General features: G+C 32.7%; 1 protein-coding gene across 3 annotated transcripts in view; it reads right to left on the reverse strand.

Moving 5' to 3' along the window:
* Positions 1–24163, reverse strand: part of NOVA1 (NOVA alternative splicing regulator 1) — a 143289-nt gene that overhangs the window by 98411 nt on the left and 20715 nt on the right. The window lies entirely within an intron of this gene.

The raw sequence follows: 24163 nt of genomic DNA on the forward strand, positions 1-24163 counted from the left end.
ACTTTAGTTCATTAATACAGAAAATTATTACCACATCCTACTTTTATTAGAACGCCACCTCCCTTTCTATTTATCTTTGATAAAATCAGAAAATTCAAAAATTATTCTCTGAGAAATATCACTGAATCACTAGACTATTTTTCTAATCTTCTACCTCCAGGAACAGCTACTACATTTATATAACTCTGAAGAGGTTAACTGTTTACGTTATTTCAAAATATCACATTTAGGTTCTTGAAACAAATTGAGGATGTTTTGAAGCAAAGACCAATAAATTTGACCACTAAAAAGTGTCCCATAAGTCAAACTTTTCTGAATCTCACTTGCCATAACAAGTGAGATTTGTTTTGGCATATAATCAGTGGAGTTAGAGATAGCAGAACATTTCCTCTCAGCTTTCTTAAATTCTTTCTAGAATAAGACATAGTATAAATAAATATTTCCTTTAAGTGACAAGAGGTGGTAGATGAAAAAGAAAATACAGAGTCCCCCAATCTCTTTATTAAAAGAAGACATAGATCAGGGATTCCCAATCTGAGATTTATGGAACCTAGGAATTCTGCAAAAGTGCATGGGTATAATGACATATTAAACAAGTTCATAAGTACATTTTTCTAAGGAAAAATGGGCTATAAGCTTTTGTCAGGTTCTCAAAAGGCTCTGTAACTTCCCCCAAACATTCAAGGAAGTACTGGTAAGTGATATAAAGACAACCAATTGAATACATAGCAGTATTCATTTATAAATGTCTAACTCTGAGCTGTTTCTTCTTAGGTAAAATAACAAACACAGGGGTTTCTAAGAACTAAATGAAATAACTCACATAAAGAACACGGTACAATAACTAATCTATTATCAGTAATAGTAGTAATTGTTCAAAAGAGCTGCCTCAACTAAAAACTTCGTTTAGAGTCCCATCTTTGTTTACTGCTCTACAACTTCATAGTATGTATCACTTTTACTTAGCTGGGTCTTCTCAAAGAGACTAATATCATAAGCTATATTTTTCTGCATTATTTTAGATACAAAAATGCTAAGTATAAGTTTTGGAACACTGCTACATACTCCCAGAGTCTACATTTCCTAAAAAACCCCTGGTCCGTTCTATGACACTGAACCTAGAACATGTTCAGATAAGTAAAACATTTGGCTTTAATTGTTTATATAAAATAATTTTATTTCCTTTATCAGTCTCTCCTTTCATTCGCACAATGACATATAAACAAAAAATACAAATTTGAAGAGTCTCTCAAAAGATCACATTTTCTGAAAAGGTTATACAAGTAACACTTTTACTTTCATAAATCATTTCTCCTGCTCCTTTCAGGTTAGTTTTCTGAAAGTAAGAGATAACAATAAACATTCGCACATGCATATCCTTTGAAAAAAATCCTTGAGTTAAACATGTACCATATACCCTTACCTTTAAAATGAATTCACAATATTATAAACAGTAACACAAAATAGTGTTTATGGTGCTCTTCAAGATGGTGGTTAATTTTTAAATACTCATCAAAAATAACAAATGAAATCTTACCATGTATTAAGGATACTCGGTGAAGAAATAGGAGGTTTGCTAATATGGGAAATAATAACATACAATGCAACTAATAGTTGTGTTCCAATCATTTCAAATATAAAGAACCTTTTCTAGAGTCTTCTCATGATACACTGTATGTATTCAGACACTAATAAAATATACAGCAGGAAGAACAAAGGGAATAGGTGTTACTTGAAGGTACAGAAGTAAAAGAGCAGCATATTAAGCATTCCGAGTTTTGCAATAAAAAAGGAGATGAGTGAAATACAGAGTGCGTGTAGGGGCACAAGGAGAAGCACAACAGGCACAGGCCCAAGTATGCGAAGGCATTTTGGAATATTTTGCTTTAAAAAATGGCATTTTTGGTAAACATTTTATAAAAATCTCTTTAGCAGCAACATGGAAAATGACTAGAGGTGTGTTGTGGATGGTTCAACAGGGATAACACCAATGGGAATAATAAAAGATGTATAAAATGAGGAAGTATACTATAATATGTAAAACACTAATATGTAAAACACTAAAATTAGAGTGAAAATTGTGGGAGAAGTCAAAGCTATTTCTAAAGTTTGAGTATAGAAACCAGCACTCATTCATCCATTTATTTATTCAACAAAAATATTGATTGTCTCCTATGGATCTGGTCCCATTTTAGGCACTGGGTAAAGCACTGAACAAACACGCCAATAACTTTCCCTCTCAAAGGTTATATGCCAGTAGAAAGACAGATAATAAGTGAAGTGTTAAATATATAATGTATAGAAATGATTTATGTCTAAATAAAAAATAAAGCAAATTACGGGAACAGAGTAATATACTATTTTAACAGAATAGTCAAGAGAAAAACTAAGAAGTAGCATTATTTGAATGAAATAATTTCCAAATAATGAGAATGAGTCCACAGACTATCTAGGGCAGCGGTTCTCAACCTTCCTAATTCCGCGACCCCTTAATAGAGTTCCTCATGTTGTGGTGACCCCCAACCATAACATTACTTTCATTGCTACTCTATAACTGTAATTTTGCTACTGTTATGAATCGTAATGTGAATATCTTTTTGTTTTCTGATGGTCTTAGGCAACCCCTGTGAAAGGGTCATTCGACCCCCAAAGGTGTCGTGACCCACAGGTTGAGAACCATTGATTTAGGGTAAGAAGACTGCAGACAGCTGGAACACCAAGAGCAACGCCCTGAGACAGGAATAAGTGATCAAAATTTTAACCTGGAGTCAGATCACATATGTAGGACCTTGTAGGCCATAGTAAGGACTTTGGATTTTTTGTTTGTTTTAAGTGTTAAAAAAAGACACTGCAGAATTTTGATTGGAGGGGAGACATAATTTATTTCATCTTTTAAAAGGATAATGCCAGCTGTTTTGGTGGAATTGATGGTAGACAGCAAGAATGGAAGTACTAGCAAGACTATGGTAAAATTTACATAATAGAATATCAGGTGGGACTTTTCCCATTGCCCAAAGATTGGCAATTAGAACCCAACACTAAGAAGAAAAAATCATTGATCAAGTATTTCTCATTCAGAAGATAGTCTAAACAAGTGAGAGCCAACTACTCCTCCATAACTTAAACATGTTTACCTTCCTCAGTGCCTCTTTACCCCAGACTGCCCAAACCCACCCCTTCTTGAATGAGTCAATCAGAATTTGCTCCACTGACTTAATGTAGGTGAATAATGCTGTTGTCAGAGTCCAAATCAAGCAAGAGTGTGTCCAAAAGATTGACAAGGGAAGACTGGCATCTTATCTCTCAAACAGACCTCTGCTTGTGTTTAGACTTGATTATTCCATGCCCCCACCTCCTCCCCAAGCCCACTGAACAAGAGGGAAGAAAGACTTGGAGTTGAAAAAAGGGGTAGAGAGAACTGGAGTCACTATTTGTAATAGCGAAGAGTGTCTTGACTTTGAAAGCAGCTGGACTTGAGTATCCAGACAATGCCGACCCAAGTAGCCAGAGGCTGGGGGTATACTGGAAAGGTAGAAACTGAGAAAGAGTAGAAAAAGTTAAGCCAGAACTGGAAAGTGTGACCCTCCAAAAATACCTCGCTCCCCCCAAAAAAAGTTTTGCACATGTGCTACATCAGATATCTAGTATTTGTCTTTCTTTCCCCACAGAAGGCAAGAGGTCTAGTCAGTGTTAGAGAAACAGAAAGAGGGAAAAACAAAAAAAAGGAACAAAGGTGCCACTTAAGTAAGAGAGCCTTTCCCCTTTCCATCTCTCTCCTCTAGGTGTCAACACCCAAGAGGAAAAACTGGAATATAAATGAAAGAACAGATAACTCTTCACTTATTGGAGCACGCAGAGTGAATGACTAGATTCAACCCTTTCAACATGCCAATCTCCTAGAAAAGCCTAAGTGGCATTAAGTAGAAGGGGAAAATTGAGTTTTAAATAGGGCTATGAGATTTAAATTCAAACTACTCAGATTCAACTGACTTTACTAGATTAAAGTCAGATTAAACAGATTTTCTGAAGCATCCTGGAAGCTATGACATTTTCTTGAGATGAATAAAGAAACAAAAAAAGTGATTTGACCAATTATAAACAAAGGCCATACTGAACAAAAGTAAAACCATACCATTTACATTCCCACTTAGCTCTTCATCTCAATCCATACTGTATTATGAAATGAATAGCATCAATGAGCTAGTAGGTGATTTTGACTTTTCATCTCTCTAAAACATGCTACAAATATCAAGCTGAATCCCTGCATTATCTTATTTTTATTTCTTATTCTTATGAACAACTAGCAATTGCATAACTAATGGGTATTTTATAAGGAATTCCCTAGATTTTATCTTTGTGTAAAAGTTATAGAAATATTGTGAACATCTGTAAATAATATTAGGTCTTATTACAAATACTAACGAATATAAATATTTTCTATATTTGTGGAGAACACTGGGTTGTGTAGAAGCTAAAAGTAAAATCCCCTAAATAAGACACTAACCTCAGAAGCTTGCGGAATAAAAAGGCTCTAGGGGAGGAAAAAACAAAAAAGAAAGAAAAACAGGTTAGATGGTTTATTGTTTTAAAGGAACACTTTCAATATTCATATTGGAATAATTTAAAAATAATTTTAGAGAATATTTTGCTCTGACTCATAGCTTAATGACTTAAGATTTTCCCTTAAACTGAATCATGTTCTTTTCAGTCATTTAATATCTAACGGCACTTCTCTAAAAACTCAGGTATGTCTTTTTAAAATAAATTAACATATCAGTATTTTACATGACTAAATAATACATAATCTTATCTGTGTAAATGTCATATTTTTAGAGAATACATGATCCTATTACATTGAAGTTTATAACTCTTTATGTAATGTTCCCATTCATTTTACAATCACTCATTATCCTAAATTATGTCTTATATATTCAACATATGCTTTATCAGTCAATCCATAGAGATACAACATAATGAAGAGAAAGTAATGTGACTCAAAATTGCAAAACTAAGTTGTATATTTATAGCTTTTTTTCTAGTCTACTTTTTCACATATGGTATTAAGACTATCAGTTATAAAGTAAACTGGAAAGTGTAAGGAAAATCATACAAAGTCAAATAATCAAAACTTACATGTTAATTCAATGTTAGTAAATCTTGTCAGCCAAATTATCAACACAATATTGAAGGCCAAGCACACAGTTGGAAGACTGACACTACCTGACTTACTATAGACTTACTATAAAGCTATAGGAATCAAGACAGAGTGATATTGGTGGAAGAACAGACAAACTTATCAATGGAAGAGAACAGAGAGCCCAGAAATAAACCCACATAAATACAATCAACTGCTCTTTGACAAAGGAACAAATGAAATTCAATGGGGAAAGGATAACCTTTTCAATAAATGGTGCTGGCTTAACTGGACATCCACATGCAAAAAAATGAAAATTATTCTAGATGCATACAATAAACCTTTCATAAAAATTAGATCTAAATGGATCAAAGACAAAGCTATAAAACTTCCTAGAATGTAACATCGAAAATCTAGGTGACTTTGAGATTGATAATGACTTCAGATACAACACCAAAAGCATAATCCATGTAAGAAAAAATTGATCAGCTGGACTTCATTATAATTAAAAACATCTGCTCTGCAAAAAAAACAAAACACCATTATGAGAATGAAAAAACAAGCCACAGGCGGAAAGAAAATATTTGCAAAACACATCTGATAAAGGACAAGTAATCTAAACATACAAAGAACTTTTAAAACTCAACAAGTAAAAAACAAACAATCCAATTAAAACATGGGCAAAAGATCTGAACAGACACCTCGACAAAAAGTGAAACTGATGGAATGAATCTAAGCATACAAATGCTGAACATCATATGTGTAGTAGTTTGCTAGGGCTACCAAAAGAAAGTACCACAAACTGGATGGCATAAACAACAGGAATTGTCTCACAGTTTTGGAGACTAAAAGTCCAAAATCAAGGTGTTGGCAGGGTTAGTTCCTTCTGAGAGCTGTGAGGGAAGATCAGATTCCAGACCTATAGATGGCAGTCTTCATGTCCCCATGGCATTCTCCCTGTATGCATTATCTTTGTGTCCAAATTCCCCCTTTTTTATAAAGACACCAGTCATATTGGATTAGGAACTACAGTAATGACCTCACTTTAAATTGATTAACTCTGTAAAGACCTTATATACAAACAAGGTCACATTCTAAGGTACTGGAGATTAGGACTTCAATATATGAATTTGGAGGGAGACATAATTCAATCTATAAGTGTATGTCATTAAGAAATTGCAAATTAAAAGGACAATGAGTTACCATTACATGACTATTAAAATGGTTAAAATCCAAACAACTGACAGTACCAAATGCTGGTAGAATGTGGAGCAACAGGAACTCCCATTCATTACTAATGGGAATGCAAAAATGGTACAGTCACTTTGGAAAAAGGTTGGCAGTTTCCTTCAAACTATACATACTCTTACCATATGATTCAGCAATCACACTCCTTGTATTTACCCAAACGAGTTGAAAACTTACGTTCACACAAAAACCTACACACAAATGTTTACAGCATCTTTATTCATACTGTCAAAACTTGGAAGACAGCAAGGTGTCCTTCAACAGGTGAACAAAAAAATAAACGGTGCTATATCCATATTATATATTATTATTCAGTAATAAAAAGTAATGAGCTATCATGTCATAAATAGGCATAAAAGAACCTTAAAAATGCATATTGCAAAATGAAAAAGCCAATCTGGAAAGGCTACATACTTTATGATTCCAAGTATATGGCATTCTTGAAAAGGCAAAACTATAGTGAGAGTCAAAACATCAGTGGCTGCCAGAGATGCACAGGGAGGAAGGGAGGAAATGAACAGGTAGGATGCAGGCTGTTTAGGGCAGTGAAACTGTTCTGTACGATACTATAATGACAGATACATGTCATTATACATTTGTAAAAACACAAAAAGCGAGTCCTAACATAAACTATAGACTTCAGTTAATGACATCAAATCTGGTTCGTCAACTGAAACAATTATACCACACTAACGTTAATTAGAGGAGAAACCATGTGCTGGGGGGCAGGAGAAGCAGGGACAAATAAGGGAGTATGGCGGCTCCCCAAACTTTCCACTACATTTTTCTGTAAGCCTAAAACAGCTCTAAATATTGAAGTCTATTAATTTTTTTTAAAAGTAGTTGGTCTATTAGGAAGGTCAAAAAGTAAAAGTTTTAGGATAATTACATGAAAAGAAAAATGGTCCCCAAAAAATCTAAATGCAAACGTTAATAATATTGATTTTTCACCAATAGTCTTGACATTAAATTACGGAAAAGGTAAATTTATATTTGACCTTCAAATATGGTGACCTGAGTGCAACGCAGGTAGAGGAGAAATGGTAACGCTGTTGTAATAGCTGATATGCAAATTGAGCTTATCAGGGTAGAATGCTTTTTTGTTCCTCATTTTTCCACTGACAGTCTTTTGTAAAACTTGTTTTATAGTTTTACCAATTATTTTTTTTTTAATTTAAGCTTCTTTCTTCAGGCTACTTGCAGTTAAATGGCACACAGTGAAGAAGCATAATAAGTACTTCATATGTTCAAAATAAAAAATAAATCTTAATATACAGCTACCCAAATTTGCTCTCATCACACAGAAATAAATAACATTTTCTAGGATCACAGTACATATTAAGCTATATGTCTATAAAGGCAATTCATGCTATAATACTCAATAAAATTGTAACCTATAGGAAAGTTATAACTGGCAAACAAGGTTTAAATAGGCCAAGACATTTTGTTAAGTTTTACAATGTGCTATTTTAATTTCAGAAACCCAGATAATGCCATGGATATAATAATATCAAGAGTTTGAGGTTATATTTTTAAAAATATTCATGCTATGCTTACTTTAATCATTCTAAAATTCCCTAGCCTACCTGATGATATTAGAATGGAAGTAGGTAATACTGTTTCAGCAAATTGCAATAAAAAGCTTCTGACTAAAAGAACTCAAGGATAAGTTTTCCCTCCCTACCTACATATTATGTATCTTACTTGGATGCAACAGAACATTTATAGGGACAGGAAATTTTAAATTAACTATGAAATGAATTTTCATCAAGAGAAGCAAACAGTTTTATACTCTTTGAAGTTAAAAAAAGTAGTTATTTTTCTAAGGAGTGTAAATCTGTAGATCTACCCATATCTCTGTGCAATTATTGTTCTATTTTCTAGTATTTCTCAGTAATGTTTATGACTCTAATGCATCTTTTCTAAAAGGAGAAATAGTCATCAACTTTAAGAAAATATAAAATATCCTGGTAGCTATGTTAAAAAGCATAGTCAGACAGATAAAATTTGATTTAGAATGCAACAATGTAGATTTTCTTCTTACCCTCATCATTTACTAAATATTCTACTGGTTACTATAACTCTGGGAAGGATGCTGAATGCCCATCTTTTAAAATATGGGGTAAGTGTAAATTTTAATGTCATTTTTATATGACATGGACAGGTTTATATTTGAGACTCTTTTATTATAAATTGCTGTTGACATCTCCTAATCCAAATATCTATGAATGGTAGTCATGAAATTATATATATCAAATTTATATTTTGTAATACTAAAAACAAATCTACACTTTATCATGACTCTAAGACCATCTCATTATTTTAAGAATGCCAAAAATGTACATGAATTTCTCTGAACTCCTCATATTTCTATAATATTATTTGTCATATTTAACAATGCATCTCCTTAATAATTTCCTCAAATAACAAGTAATGAGTATTATAGTTTCTTCTACCACAAAGTTATGGAAATATAACAAGAAATTATACACTGTGATAATTTAGTAAAATGAAAACTTTATTGAATAAGGAAATATAAATTTGTTACCTATGTCTTCTAAAGACACAGGGCAGAGATTATCCATGTTGTGTTCTATAACTTTTGAGGCTTTTTGGAGATAAAAATCAAGTAACAGCAGTCTTTCCCCAATTCAGAGAAAAACTAGATTAAGGGATAAAATTGCCTAATTTTGAGATTTTTATCAAATTGTTAATATTGATAACTCCTACTAGCTGCCTATATTAGAATATTCTATTAGTATAAGATAGTGTTGATGAGGACAGATGTTGGGAATAGACTATCTGTGAGCAAATTCCATCTCTGCCTCTAATTTTATAGAAAAATTTACATATGTATATATGAATACTTATAGATACATATATATATATATGTATCGATGTATCTGTAAGTATATATATATATATATATGTATATATACTTATACATACACAGGTACACTTACATACACATATCTACATACCACATATCCATGCATGCTTTGGGCAAATCACTTAATCTCTTGTGCCATTTTCCTCACAGGGTTACTGCATGAAATAATTCTGGTAAAATGCAGAAAGCATGTATTGGGTTGTTGGCAAAGTCATGATGCATTTTTACAATGAAAAACAAAGAAAAATACGTCATGACTTTTCCGACAACCCAATAGTTATAACTGTCCCTGGCTCACAGTAAAGTGCATATAACTATTAGCTATTATTATTATTATCACTGCTGCTACTATTAATGTTAAGTTTAAATATACCAGTATCTCCAATTTCCCGAATGCTCTATTACTTGAATAAGCTGAATAAGTTTGAAGGCTACTACTATCACTGAAAAAAACAAACAAAAAAAGCATGGAATTATGAAATATACTTGGGATTTTTAGAGAGAATAGAGGAAGAACTGAAAGCAGGGATTATGTTTTGTCACAAAAAACTTTGAGCTCTCTTGATTTTAAAACTTATTTGCATGTCATTAGGTTTGTGAGTAGAGATAATAGAAATGCACCCTATCCCAAATTATTTTTTGTCCTTTAATCAGCAGCAGCTGACACAGGAGAGTAATTCCCTGCTTCACTGTGCTGACAGTATATCACCTAGATTCAGAAATTATCTCCTCAGCAAGGCAGCAGGTTTCTGTCTACACTGATGAAATAGAAGGATAGTAAAATTACACAAAATAGAAATGATTTATTATTCTTATAAAAGGAAAATCGAACTGTATTGAACAGAATTTATTCTTAACTGGTGACACCCTAAAGTTAAGATTATTTTAAATTGCAACTGTTTGGCTATAATATTTTTTAAAGAAATAAAAGTTTTGTTTATAATCTTTAAATGTTATAAACTACTATATTTCTACTCTTCCTGAATTTTTTAAACAAAATTTTAATAGGATCAACTAAAACTTACTAGTCCTCTGATTGTAATTATCCTTAGTGTGTAGAACACTGTGTCCTAGTTCAGACAGTAAATGTCATTTAAAAAATACTTAGAAGAGTGGTGGTAAGTAGTAACAGTTTATGTGAAAGTTTTGTGTTACTGGAAAAATTATTCTTAACTTGATATGTAGTAGTGTGTGTGTGTGTGTGTGTGTGTGTGTGTGTGTGTGTGCGCGCGCGTGTGCGCATCTGTGTACGCAGCATATCTACAAGCTCTGAGGCAGTCTTGTAGACTCTGGTCTATACCGATCAAGTACTAAGCTCAGGTTCAGAAGTAAATGCTCAGATTAAAACCTTTCTGCCATTTACTAGCCATGTGATGATGTTGGTCAAATTACTTATAATTTTGTTCTCACATCTGTAAAATGAGGATAACAGTAGTGTCTTTCTAATTGGATTTATTCGATGATTAAATGAAAATCCACACTTAAAACACTTGGGACAAGTCCAGCACATAATAAAGCACTCCGTAAATGCTAGTGGTTGTTATTATTGTATTATTATTACTGTGGCTAAGTATGGAAGATTGAGCATACCCCTTTCTGAAACTCCGCTAGGATGACCAAAACAAGTACAAAACCAAAGGACAAAGAGAAGGTTTTGGAAAATAACTCATCACAGCAGATGACTAATGACTGAATCAGCACAGCAGAAGCAGCTGAAAACTAAGTGGCAGAAAAGGATAATACAAGAATCAAGACAATCTGCCCAACTAACAGAAAGGCAGAGCACTACACTGAGGTACTCTCTACAAGTCTATGTAGAGGACATTTCCACACACAGCCTAACTACCCCATTGCCCACCTCCTCTTTTACCCCTAGAAGATTAGAGTGTTGGTTATCTCGAACCGCAGATGTTTCTGACTTAGAACTACCAAGCCCAACACAGGAAGGACCCAAAGGACAAGGCTCAATTGAACCTGAACTGGTTCTTAAAACGGTGGCAGGCAGATGTCAACCATCCAGAAAAAATATCTGAAGATTCACTGGAAAACCTTTAAGGCCTCAGAGATTAGACATGTAGAGACCACAATCTGGGATGGCCCAAGAGAAATTCTGGCTCTTTACTTGATCACCCGAATGAAGTCATCTAGGCAACAATTCTTGCCCCAGAAACACAGCTTCCACTCAAAACTGTAGCACCTCATTAAGTCAAGACTTTCAAAAGAGTCTCCAACATGAAGGACTAGAACCAAAATAAACAAACAGAAACAAGTTCTCAGACGAAATACAATATAAAGAGCAGAAGAAATATTTTAAAAAAGAAAATTTTTTTTATTACCATCCTCACAGACACAGGACACGATAATTAGTCACAAAATAAGAACAATGTGCTATGTTAAAAAAAATAGAATAATCAGAGAAACAGTAACTTTTGGAATATAAAAATAATAGCTGAAATAAAACATTCAATGAAAGAAAAAGCCTAGAAAATCTCCTAGTACATAGAACAAAAAGATAAAGAAATGAAAAACAGGATAAGAAAAGTTAAGAAACTAAGAGGACAAATCCATATAAACATATGACCAATGACCAGGGACAGAGAACAGAAAATTGAGAGTAGGGAGCATTGCCTTCATAATTCTGAGGAAAATTATTTTATAGTCTACAATTATACCCATAAACAAATATTCAAATACAAGGATGGGATGAAGATATTTTCAAGTCAGCAAACTTGTATAAATACTTTATCAGGAAGCAGCTGAAAAGTATACTTCCGTAGAACAAAGAAGCAAAAGGGGAACAGGGGGAGGGGGGAGCATGGGATTCAGGAAACAGATGACCTAGCACTGGAGAATAGCCAGGGAAAGTCCCAAGATGACCTGCTACGCACCAAGGATAGAAAGCAACCAATCTAGATTGTAGGCCAACCATTATGGTTGGGTCTCCACAATAAAAGGACAATTGATACAGTGTCTGAAACCATATTTGAGCATTCAAAAAATTGTTATGTATATAACAGATCTGTTGAACATTTCAGGAAAAAAAAAACAGTAGGTACAAAAGAAATAAGCAAATAAAAATGAGGTAATTCCTAACTCTAGGAAAAAGAAAAAGTGGTAGGAGATAGAAAACAATCGTAATACATTGTTTAGCTAAAAAAATAAGCAATATTTATAAAATTAGTTGGTTTTATGCAAAATTACTGGATAAGTATGTTGAGAAAATGGAGTGATTACTGTATAAATATGCCGACAGAAGGAGTTAATATAAATGTACGAAGAGTAAATCCCCAACTAATAAAATTGGAAGCAAACTGATAGAGAAAAAAAACTGATACATCAATAAAGATCAATTTTAAAGAGCTATTTAAAAATATGAAAATTCCATAAGAAACAGCTCCAAGAGTACAAAATCACTGCCTCTGGAAAGTACGACTATGGAAAACGAGAACAGTAAAATGGAAGTGTTTTATTTGGTCTGCAGTCTTTTAATACAATTTTACTTTTTAACTCTGTGCGGATATTATTTAAATTTTTAAAATCAACATACGAAAGTAAATTAGATAAATTTCCTACTTAGATATCAAACAATATATGATTGATGTCAATTTCTATATTTTTAACAAAGTAATGTCTCAATCATCCAGCACCCGCATGCTTACACTAAAAAAAAAAAATGTAGGTATGTCATTTACAACTTCAAGTGACAAAACTTTCCTTTTTTCACCAATTAAAATATTTTTTAAAAATTTACCACACATATTCTTGAGTGATTAAGTTTAATTCTACTTCTTGATGATTACATGTTATTATTGTGGATACCAATTATCATACTTGCAACAGGCCCTCTGGAGTCTACAGAATATTCTATCCTACATTAAATGGCTTCAGGTCTGTCTTTCTTTATAATTTTAAAAGAAGAGTAAAAGAAAAATGAAAAATAGAATGATCTGATCTACTAGGAATTCAAACCTTAAAAAATACTTAGAATGAAATAATCAAATTAACACAAAAACAGCAAGCACATTGTGCCTACTATGTACCACTGTCCTAAGGACTTTTCATATAAATTTCAACTGTGTGAAGTAGGAAGTATTATTTCTCCCATTCTACAGATGGGCAAACAAAGGAACAGAGAGGCAAAGTGACTTGATGAGTTAGTAAGTGACTGAGATTTGAACCCAGGTAATTTGTTTCCAGAGCCTATAATCTTTACTGCTATTTTCTTCTTAGCATTATAAATCTATTGAATACAATATATTGTCTTTGATTATTTGGCAAATACTTTAGAATCTTTCAAGGTCTACAGTATGTATCTACAAACTATTATTATTAACGTATTAGAGGTACATGAAAGTGTGTTCAAAATTAATAGAATTCTAGATACCAAAAGATACTAACCTTATAAATTAAAAAAAATTCTCTCACAAAAAATTACAAATTGACAAAAGAATATATAAGGCTCATTTAACTAAATTCATACTTCGTTTGTGATATTTCTGTTTTTCTCCTAAAAATAGTAGCACCACTTTTTATCTGGTTATTTATAGTTAATTATAAACAATATAATATAGAAGAACAGGATAATCATTATCTTGAAATGAAGCACAACATGAGCTTATTAAATTTACCTATCCAATAACATACTATTATAGTGCATTGATTCTAAGACACATATTCTATACTTTATTTCTTTCTTGGTACGTAAAGTAATGGTGTATCTTGCAAACAATAGTACTTCAGGTTTGATGAAACACAGTAACAGTTACATAGCACTTTAAATGTGTCAGGTACTATTCCATTTGCTTTATACACATTTATTAATTTAATCCTCACAATTCTATGAGGTAAATACTATTGCTATCTATATTTTATAAGTGAGAAAATTGAAGCACAGGTAAGTAAATTACTGGAGCTCAGGCAGACACTGAGGATTCCAACTTCAGCAGGAAGTCTAGGTCCAGAGGCTAAGCTCTTAAATATTATACGGTATGGCCACATCACTACATACAATTTGTCCCTTTCTCTGAGACCTCATAGCTCCTAATGATTTCTTCTGCTCCGAAACTGCAACCACTTTCAGCTAGAGTACTTTGTGTAAACAGAACCTACTGTTTCTTTGATTGTATACGAATAAAGAGTAAAATTAAAAGTACAGCTACTTGATTGTTAGTAAATAGGGGGCATACATGGGACGATTAGTCAGCATCCATGAGTTCAGCTGCTTCTCACCCCTTCTCATGTAATCCCTTGGGATATAAACCCTCAATGTACTTTCAGTTCTGATGGAAGATGTTTAAACAGTGAATTGACATGCATGCAACGTGGAATAATGCTTTCCTAAAAAGTTCCAAAGTTTTCACTGCACAGAAAATTTCAAATTTATGCCTAAAGAAATTGTGTACAATGAAGACTTTAATTAACAAAGTGTTGAAGGAAGAAATGTTAAGCTATTTTAATTACCTTCACAAATAATTTCTATGTGAATCCAATCCATTCATCTTTGATAAACAGAATCTCAAACACTGCTAAATAAAGTGAAAATTATGCCTACATAATTTCATAACCACATGCTAATTTACACAGAAATAATACCATTTATTTAGAGCTTAGTCTCTATTTTGATAAAATTCTTACATAAGGCATTACCCATTACAGCTCCTTTTGATAAGTACTCCCATACACATTTTTATACTGGAAATTGTAAAAGAGAGAGATCAAGCAACTTGCCCCAAAATCACAGTTGGCAAATGATAAGATAAAAATTCAAACTGTTCTTCATAACCTTTGTTCTTTCATATATTGAATAGGCTATGTTAATAAAATCTGTGAAAATTAGAACAAAACTGACAGTAACCAACCCTTTATTATATAATATATAAACAAGATGGTAAAGAACGATTTTAGTTATAAACTATGTCTAACAGGTATGTCTTGTTTAGTGTTTCTAGAGATAAAAATGTTAAAACTTTTAAGTACTGTAGCTGAATTTTAAATACATTCATGAAAAAAACTGTTAAACGTAATCACACACATCACTAACTTGTTAAAATGTAATGAACACAATTTAAATATTTCTTGATGAATCAGGGTCATCACTATGAGCATTAGTAATTATACTGTGTGGCAAGGTAGCCGCAAGTGTAGATAGTAAGAGATAAAACTTAAGAGCTATGGATGCCAGTAGTAGTCCTCCTGTAACTTTGTTAAAGAAAGAAGTCCATGCTGAAAAAAAATTTACTTTTGTCAAGGGTCTTTATCTGTCTCAAAAAAAAAAAAAAAGAAATCACAATAGCTGCTTGACGTTGCTCTCCACTTATACTCACTGTACCTAGACTCCTGCACTTTCTTAAGAACGTTATCCCCTTTTTAATATGTAGATAGCTATTTAACATCTCTATTCCCCAAACAGATGATGCAGAACTATCCTGCAACGGATGGCGTTTTTTTGTTGCTGTTACTAGTTTACAGTTCAGCACTATTTCTACTCTCTGAGATTACAAAGAGCTTCTATTTGACTTCTTTCTGTTCTGTTGTATCTGCTATTATCCTTGCACAACAGAGATTCCCCACTTGCTTCTAGAGTCCACCACTCTAATCCCTTTTCTCTACCTTTTTCCTTTCTTGTCTATTTAGTCTCTTATTACTTCTTGGCTTCCATGTATAAAAGACCAAAAATTCAGTGTAACATGAGGAAAAAAAAAAAAAAGACAAAAGACTGGATAGACCAAAAAAAAAAAAAAAGAAGAAGAAAGAAAAGGTAAACCACGGCTCATTCACTTTTGTAATCCAGCACTGTGCACTGTTCCATAGTAAGGACCAAAAGATATTGTATGGAACTGCACTAACTACATAATACAAGCAAATCACCAACACATGAAATTAAATAACTTAAAACCACCACATTCTCTCTTTTGCTAGTTTTTTTTTAGTCTTCGCTAATCCTTGATTGATGGATGATGAACATTTGACAAAAGAAAAAAGAACATGACATTACACAATGGACATTCATATAGCGAAAAAAACACAAAACTTGAAAAAATGACCTGTGATAGTTCTAAGGACATTTAAATAAGCAGAAAGAAATGAAACATGACACAATTGAAAAATAGGAAAAACATGCTGAACGGCAAAGACAGAAATGAAAATATAATTTGGATACTAAAACTACATGAATTACATGAATGATGAAATATTCTTTCAGAGTCATTGTAAAATAAAAGACTAAAAATGCCATAAGGAGTGCAAAACAAAACAGCTTAACAAAACCTTAAAAATGTAATGATTAAAGAATTTAAGTAGTACTTAAGGTTACACAGAGACATGGTACATAATTCTAAGAAATTATCCTACCTATTTTGAAGGCTATTAAAGAGCTATTCTATACCACTAGCTTCAAATTCCAGGTTGACTGTCATCAAAATAAAAGTTATTATTAAATATCAACTATATGCAGAGTGCTATACGTGTGCTTTTCTAGTTTGGTTCCAATGGTTACCACTAAGTATCTAGGAAAAGTGATTTTAGTTTTTTGTGCTTCAGTTTTCTAAAAATAGACCCTACTTCTTTAAGTTATTGGGCAGAGCAAATAACGTATACACAATGTGTTGATTATGGCCTTGTAAATAGTAAATGCTCAATAAATGTTACTTGTTATTATTATTACTACTACTATTATTTTGTTATACTGTCTCCCTTACCATCTCACCTCTTAGCTAATAAGGAAATTTAATCCTATAATATGACCAAGGCTATGGAAGTAAAAATTGTATTAATGAGAGTAAAATAACGGATACTGAGATGTAGGACCCACCATCTTCTACTTTCTTACTATTTCTTAATAACACTGCAATTACTGTCATCAACAAAAATTATGGAAAAACAGAAGTCATTGTAATGAAAAATACAACTTACAACGTTAGAGCAAAGCAAAAAGAATAAATCCATTTATACACCTTTTTAGAAGGCTAAATGCTACTTTTTAAAAATCTTCCCTTAGAGGCCAATTCTTAGCAATTCTATTTTTCTTTTCCCTCTCCCAAAACTAGAATTTGGGGTAGATCTTCAACAGTACTTAGAAGTACCTCTCACATAGGATGAGCTCAATAAATATCTGAAAAATGAAAAAAAAGAATCCATTTCACTGTCTATGAAAACACTTGCCTTCAATTCAACTCACTTTTCCAATAAACTTCACCAAAAAATTCCAAGCTACAATCTAAAAAGCAATACCTAAGGTCTACATACTTTTGGTTTAAATTGTAAATGCTATTTAAAAATGATATACAGTATAATCAATTTTAAATGCAATATATGAAGCATTCCTTTAGAAAAAAATTATTTATAGTTTCTCTTATTTGCATTACCCTATGACAAATGTCTTGCTTGATTTAAACAGTTTTATAATGGTTAGAGTTACCCAATCTAGGGAACTATTAATAAGATCACTTCTATTTTGTACATAGTTATTCTACACCTGTTTCATTTACACTCTTCTGCTTCATTAATTATCCATTCTCTCAACTCTATTAAACCTGAAGTAGTTATGTTAAAATTCAAAACATTTGATAACATTTTTAAGGATTTTTTCTTGCTCAAGATGAACTAACTATGCTTTTAAAAAAATGTAATAGGTTTCTGTTTGGTATCAGTAAAGCTCTCTGCACTGTATCTTTACTGAGAATAACCTGACAGATATTATATTTCTGCCTATATTTGAAACACCTGAAGAGTTTCTTGATATTTACTATGTGATACATCTCAACCCAAATGAAATACTGATAGGACTGCTAAAAGAAAAAAATCAAGGAAAAAGTGGCAACAAGAACTTCTGAAATCTTGGAGAAAAATCAACAGATAACATTGAGGTAACAGGAGACAGTTAAGGAAATTAGAAAAGATTCTTTTTTGAGGGTTGGAGGGGGAATCCCAATGCATTTAACACCTGTTTTTGACACATATTGCTGATTACTGTTTTTAATGTAGTAACTGTTATTGTATCTTCTTTCTTAAAACTCCTTGCAGATGGTAAATTCAGGATTCTATTTCTTTATATTCATCACCATTGATCAACACAATAAATTCTATTTGGAACAAGTATCTGTAGATGAAGAATCTAAACTCACATGGAGACAGTGATTTGTGCACCCATCAATCTTCTTCACTTACTAGCTGCATGACTTTGGTCAGGTTACCTCATTTCTGAAACGGTTATAATACATGTACAAACTTTCTGGGAAACTGGGGGGAAATAAGTAAGATATGTTGTGCAAAAAGAAAAAAAAATCTAGCATACTTTTTATGTTTGGCGACATAGAAAAGGTAAATAACCCGGCCAGTCCTTCTGCCTGAAAATTCTAAATATATTGGGAAAAAAAGTTAACGCATTTTTCAATGGAATATGTTAGCTGGCAAGCAAGTAATACTGAGGTCAAGACATAAACAAATGCAGGAACCCAGAGGAATAAGTAGAGCATTTATCTTGAAGACATTTGTTGAACCAAGGTAATCTGTCTTCTGTCTTTTTATCTTCCTAACTATAAGGATTAGGATAAAAAGTACAAAGTGTGTCCAAGGTGGACAGCCTAGTAAAATAGTCCCCGATAATCCTGACACCAATGAGCCATTATGTCATTATAACAGTGAAATAGAAATATCCTGTCACTCTCTGATAATTTCCCCAACATATACACACCTGGAAATCCAGGGTGGGGGTGAATCTCTGGAAATTCGTAACTACAAGTCCACCTTCAAGTACATTTTTACCTGAATTCATACCTCAGTAGTTCAAATAACCTCAAACCAAGAACTCAGTTACAATTTGTTCCAACTATGAGTGACCACAGACATCTGACAAAAATAAATGCAAAGCCACTCTGAAGGAATCTACCTTTATCCTAAGTTTCCAAAAATTCTCTCAGATAAGCTGCTAAGAACAAAAAATTTACAAAACCTGTAAGGAAGCATGGCTGCGTGAATGAGAGCTGGCAGAAACAAGAGATGGCAGGTTATCAGACAGTTTACAATAAGTATACTTACTATGTTTCAAGAATAAAGTGTTTTGGAAACCTGAGTAAAGAGATCTGAAAAGGAGTCAAATAGCACTTCTAGAAATTAAAAATAACTGAAGTTAAAGAATCTAGCAATCTTGCATACAGAATATCATAATGCATTTCAATTAATTTCTTCTTGTTTTCCTCCCTAAAACACGAACATTTTGATTAAATGGGAGCAGCAATTCTGGATTATTTTAAAGCCTGAATTATAGTATGCATTTGCGTGCAGTTTATTAAGTATTTGACATTCAAATGAAAATATTAACAAAGACAAAGAAGTGGATAAGAATTACAGTTGAATGTTAAAGAATGATTCCAGTGTAATTTTTAAAAATCGCATGTTTCTTTCAAATTTGTTTTTCTTTATCTAGAAAATTCTGTTTATCATGGAAAATGAAAACTGGAAAAGCTCCAAATCCAGATATACACATTATCAACAACTTCAAAGTGGCAAAATTGAAGATGTAAAACGTACCCATTGTAAGTAACAAATAATTATCACACCCAATTTCAACTACTGTAAACCTGACAGCATACCTAAAGCAGTTTTGACCTGAAAAAATCAGTCGCAGATTGTTTCAAATCTTTATTTCTTCAACAGTATACTATTTCTTCCTATTGATCTTCTGTTTCAATATTATAAATGAAACAAGCCTAAATAATTTTGAAGTTCTAATTCAATTCATACTTAAAAAGAGTATAGTGTTTTTCTACTTAATGATAACTCTGTATGTCCCATTCCCGATTCTTTACTTTAAAAGATCTACAGAAGTAAATGTCATAAAGGATAACAGGAGGGTACTGTTTTCTTCCTCATTCAAATAAAGATACAAAATATTAAACAATTTTTTAAAACTAAATTGACTAGAGTAACCCATCTTCAACCACTGTGGTTATAGCACTGAAAACCTTATCACTAGAAAAACTGCAATTGTCAAGATAAACTCACTGAAACAAATTAAGTAAAAACAAAAAGGACTATTATCTATATAACACATATATGTGTATGCATCAGTACAAATATATACACACACATGTATTTATATATTGAATAAAAGTTCCAGAAGCATTCCTAAAATAACACATAAAACTAAATTACTCTGGTACGTCTACCATCTCCTGAATCATTCTCTCAATTGTTCAGTAAGCACTGTTCTGCTACTGTAACTTGCTCAAACAGAATCTTTCGTAACTTTTATATTTAGACACTTTGCCGTTTTTAAAGTATTCCAAACCAGCCTTTCTCTACTCTATTAAGATTAATGTATTATCATTACATTCTCCCTTGTATAATTTTCCCAAATTCTATAAAATACTTCCTTTTGTAGATTATAAATATGCCTAACAAAAGTATTTTTCCTGACTGAAGAGCAATGATTGGTGATGTGTTATTTTGGTTTAGAGACTAAATAATAAGGATTAAAAGATTTTGGTATACATGTGAGAGGATGATTAATGATAACTTGCCTACTGCGTGGGGTTTGGAAACTAGGACCCAAAAACAAGAACAAGGAGGAAATAAGTATACTCACTATCTAACAAGAACTGGTAAAAACTGAGGCCAGACAGCCCTGTCTTTTGGGAGTGCTTCTTCCCTGTGGTACTGCAAGATAAGAGAATGATCTCTACATAGTGAGGGTACTCACAAGAGGAGACTACATTTCCACTCCTGGCTTAGATGAGTACTTAGATACCAGACTACGCCCAAGTGGCTAGAACATAGAGCGCCTGAAAGAGAGTTCCCTCAGGATATCTCACAGCAGGTTAACTCTGCAGTAGGAGAACCCAGCAGAACCTTTCACAGATTCAAAAAGCGTATCCTAATGAGAAAGCCACCATTCCGACACCTGACATAGAAGAAAGCATTAATAGCCAGTCAGTGTAAGTCACAGATGCAGCAAAACACAATAGAATATTATAATCCTAAGCCTATTTAAGTAAAAATAAAATTTTTGTCCATTTTTTTCTTTCCATCAGACCTTAAACTTACAGGAGCTAGCACCAGGATTGGGGGAGGGAAAGGCACCTCAGAACAAATCCATGTCCCTACTGCAATCTAAAGAGAGCAAAATAGAACGAGAAAGAACAGACCATACCAACTTCAAGTTCCCAAGGCCCAAAACCTGATGAGTGCTAGGGCAGAGGAAGAACTTTACATCAGATAAGAGATTCAAGTTTCAAATTACACTAGGCTGGAGGTTTTTTTTAAATGACCTAGGATGAATGGGGAGTTATGAAATATGCCAAGATATGATTCTCTGCCACCCTGGTACAGTCTATACTGAGCACATTTGCAGGTTAAACATCTGATGATGGAGAAAAAAAGAACAAATAAAAAGGAAGACTAATTCAAGGTATAATTCATGGGTAAAATAGTCCAAAATTGGCAACAACTAGAGAGAGAAGAAAAGGAAAACATAGAGGAGAACAAGATTAAAACATAACTATTTTTTCTAGTTTGGAATAACTTGAAAGTCACTGGTACCAATAACTGAAACAGTAAAATGAAAAACGACAGGTTTATAAATTATGAAAATACATATAATTTTTGACATTCTGAGCTCCACACTCCTTTATTGCTATATGCAACAGATGTATATTGTGCACCTACTATATGGAAGACTTGACGTTTAGTATTAAGGATACTCTGTAAATAAGGGTGATATGGTCTTTACTGTCATAGAGCTGGTAGTCTACTAGGGTACACAAGATTTGCAATTACATTAAGCATGAGAAGCACAGAATGCTTCACAAACACAAAAGGGTATCTTACCTAGATTTATATGGTCAGGAAAGGCTTCTCAGATGACGAAAGACGTAAGTTGAAACCTTAATATGTAGGACTGAGGTGTAGGTGTGTGTGTGTGTGTGTGTGTGTGTGTGTGTGTGTGTGTGTTCAAGAAGGAGTTAATATAAAAACACAATTAAATATCTCTGGAAAGAGGAGTGATAGGTAAAATCATGTGAAACGTGTTAGGGAACTTGTACTTTTAGGGTAGGTTATGGAAAGATTTTAAGTAAGGTTTAAATCATATTTGTTTTAAAATGCATGAAATACTATACTTATAAGGCATGCATGAATAAAAGTTCAAAACAGTTTGAAATGAACATGGATTTAAGAACAGTGCCACCTAAACAAAGGTAATAATTAAAGTCAGAAGAATCTATACAGGCAAGGGCAGAATCTAATGTTAACTCCTACATTTATGGGATAATTGAAAAAAGAGAAACCCATCATAATGTTTGAGAAGGTACAATTAGTTAGACAGACAATAAGAGACATAAAATGTCAACAACATCAAAAGAAGAAAAGTACCAAGAAAAGAGTGGTTACCAACATGGAATGCTCCAAAAAATTAAAAGGGGCGAGGACTAGATGAAAAAAGTTTGAAAAGTAAGCACAGGATAGAAAACTAAACAGACATAGACAAAAGGACAATAACAAGAGCTGGCTCAAGTGGAAATATATTATGGACTGAGTAGTAGAAATCAACTGGCCTAATGTTAGTCTTTTATCTAGGGATGCTCAGCATCCACAGAGCAAAAATACATAAAGTGGATGATAAAAACGAGGCTGAGCTACATCAGATCTTACATTCATCCTTAAATACTGACAGCTCAAGAAAACAAAGATTACACATTTTTAAAGATTTTCAAGATTAGAAATGGATACCATAAAACTGGAAAAAGTAAAATAGTAATGATATCTGATTAGTGTGGAGTGTAACACATTCATTACTACCCCGGAAATGTATTTCTTAATTTAAAATCATTTAATTCTGTTAGTTTCCACATACACCCTTCTCTGAAACAGGGTCTTAATGCAAAACAATACTTTACAGAAAATAGCTGTGGGTCCCTGCTTTAAACAGAGCCCCATAAATAGTTACAAACTTCAATAACTTCAAAGTTTTGTAGTTAACCAACTACTCCAAACATCATGGCTTTTGATATTAAGAAATCTTAACTATACTGTGAAATATCTTCTAGGTAAATTCTAAGTAAATAATTCTCTGAAAACTGTAAACACCCTCTAGCAATTAGGAGCTTGGGTTACTGATGTAGGGTTAAATATGTAATAACTGAAGATTTACAAAGCCCTTTTAACATATTGTGTGCAATCTAAGATAAATAAAAGTCCAAATTACTTGACATAGAGCAAAAGGCCCTCCATAATCCAATTCTTGCCCGAGTCTCCAGCTTCCTTCCTTATCACTGACAAGAGATCTGATCTTAAGTATCTTTGCATCCTCTGTACATATCAAAATGCCCAGTACATAATCCATATTTAATATTTGCTACTAAATACATGGATAAATACAAAAGTGTTGGAAAAACTGGAGATGTTTAACTTAGTTAACACCAACTTTAAAAAAACAACATGAACAATTACTAATCAGGATGTACGCTAAAATTTCAAATTTATAATTCCAACTCATATTTAACTTTTATTAAATGCAGTCATAGTTTAAATACGTTTTAATTGCCTATCTAGACAAATCTTTATGCTATTTAAAAGGATGAAAATTAAAAGCATAATTTGAGCACGTTGAAACCAACCACATGAGAACACTTTAAAAATAAAACTTCAGTACAAGAAACTTTAAAAACAAGTCACATATGGGAAAATTACCTTCATTCCAAGGAATTTTTTTACATATAGGGTATGATTAAAAAAAAAGATATTCGTTTTTGGAATTAGATAAACCTGTATAAAATCTGTATCAGCTGTGTAAAAATAGTAATAATGTACACATTTCTAAAATAATATGTAAGAATAATGTGCAAACCCATGTCTCACATAAATGATCACTAATACTAAGGTATGATCTTAGAAAG

The sequence above is a fragment of the Hipposideros armiger genome, unplaced genomic scaffold, assembly GCF_001890085.2.
Source record: "Hipposideros armiger isolate ML-2016 unplaced genomic scaffold, ASM189008v1 scaffold_243, whole genome shotgun sequence".
In the NCBI taxonomy this organism is placed as follows: domain Eukaryota; kingdom Metazoa; phylum Chordata; class Mammalia; order Chiroptera; family Hipposideridae; genus Hipposideros; species Hipposideros armiger.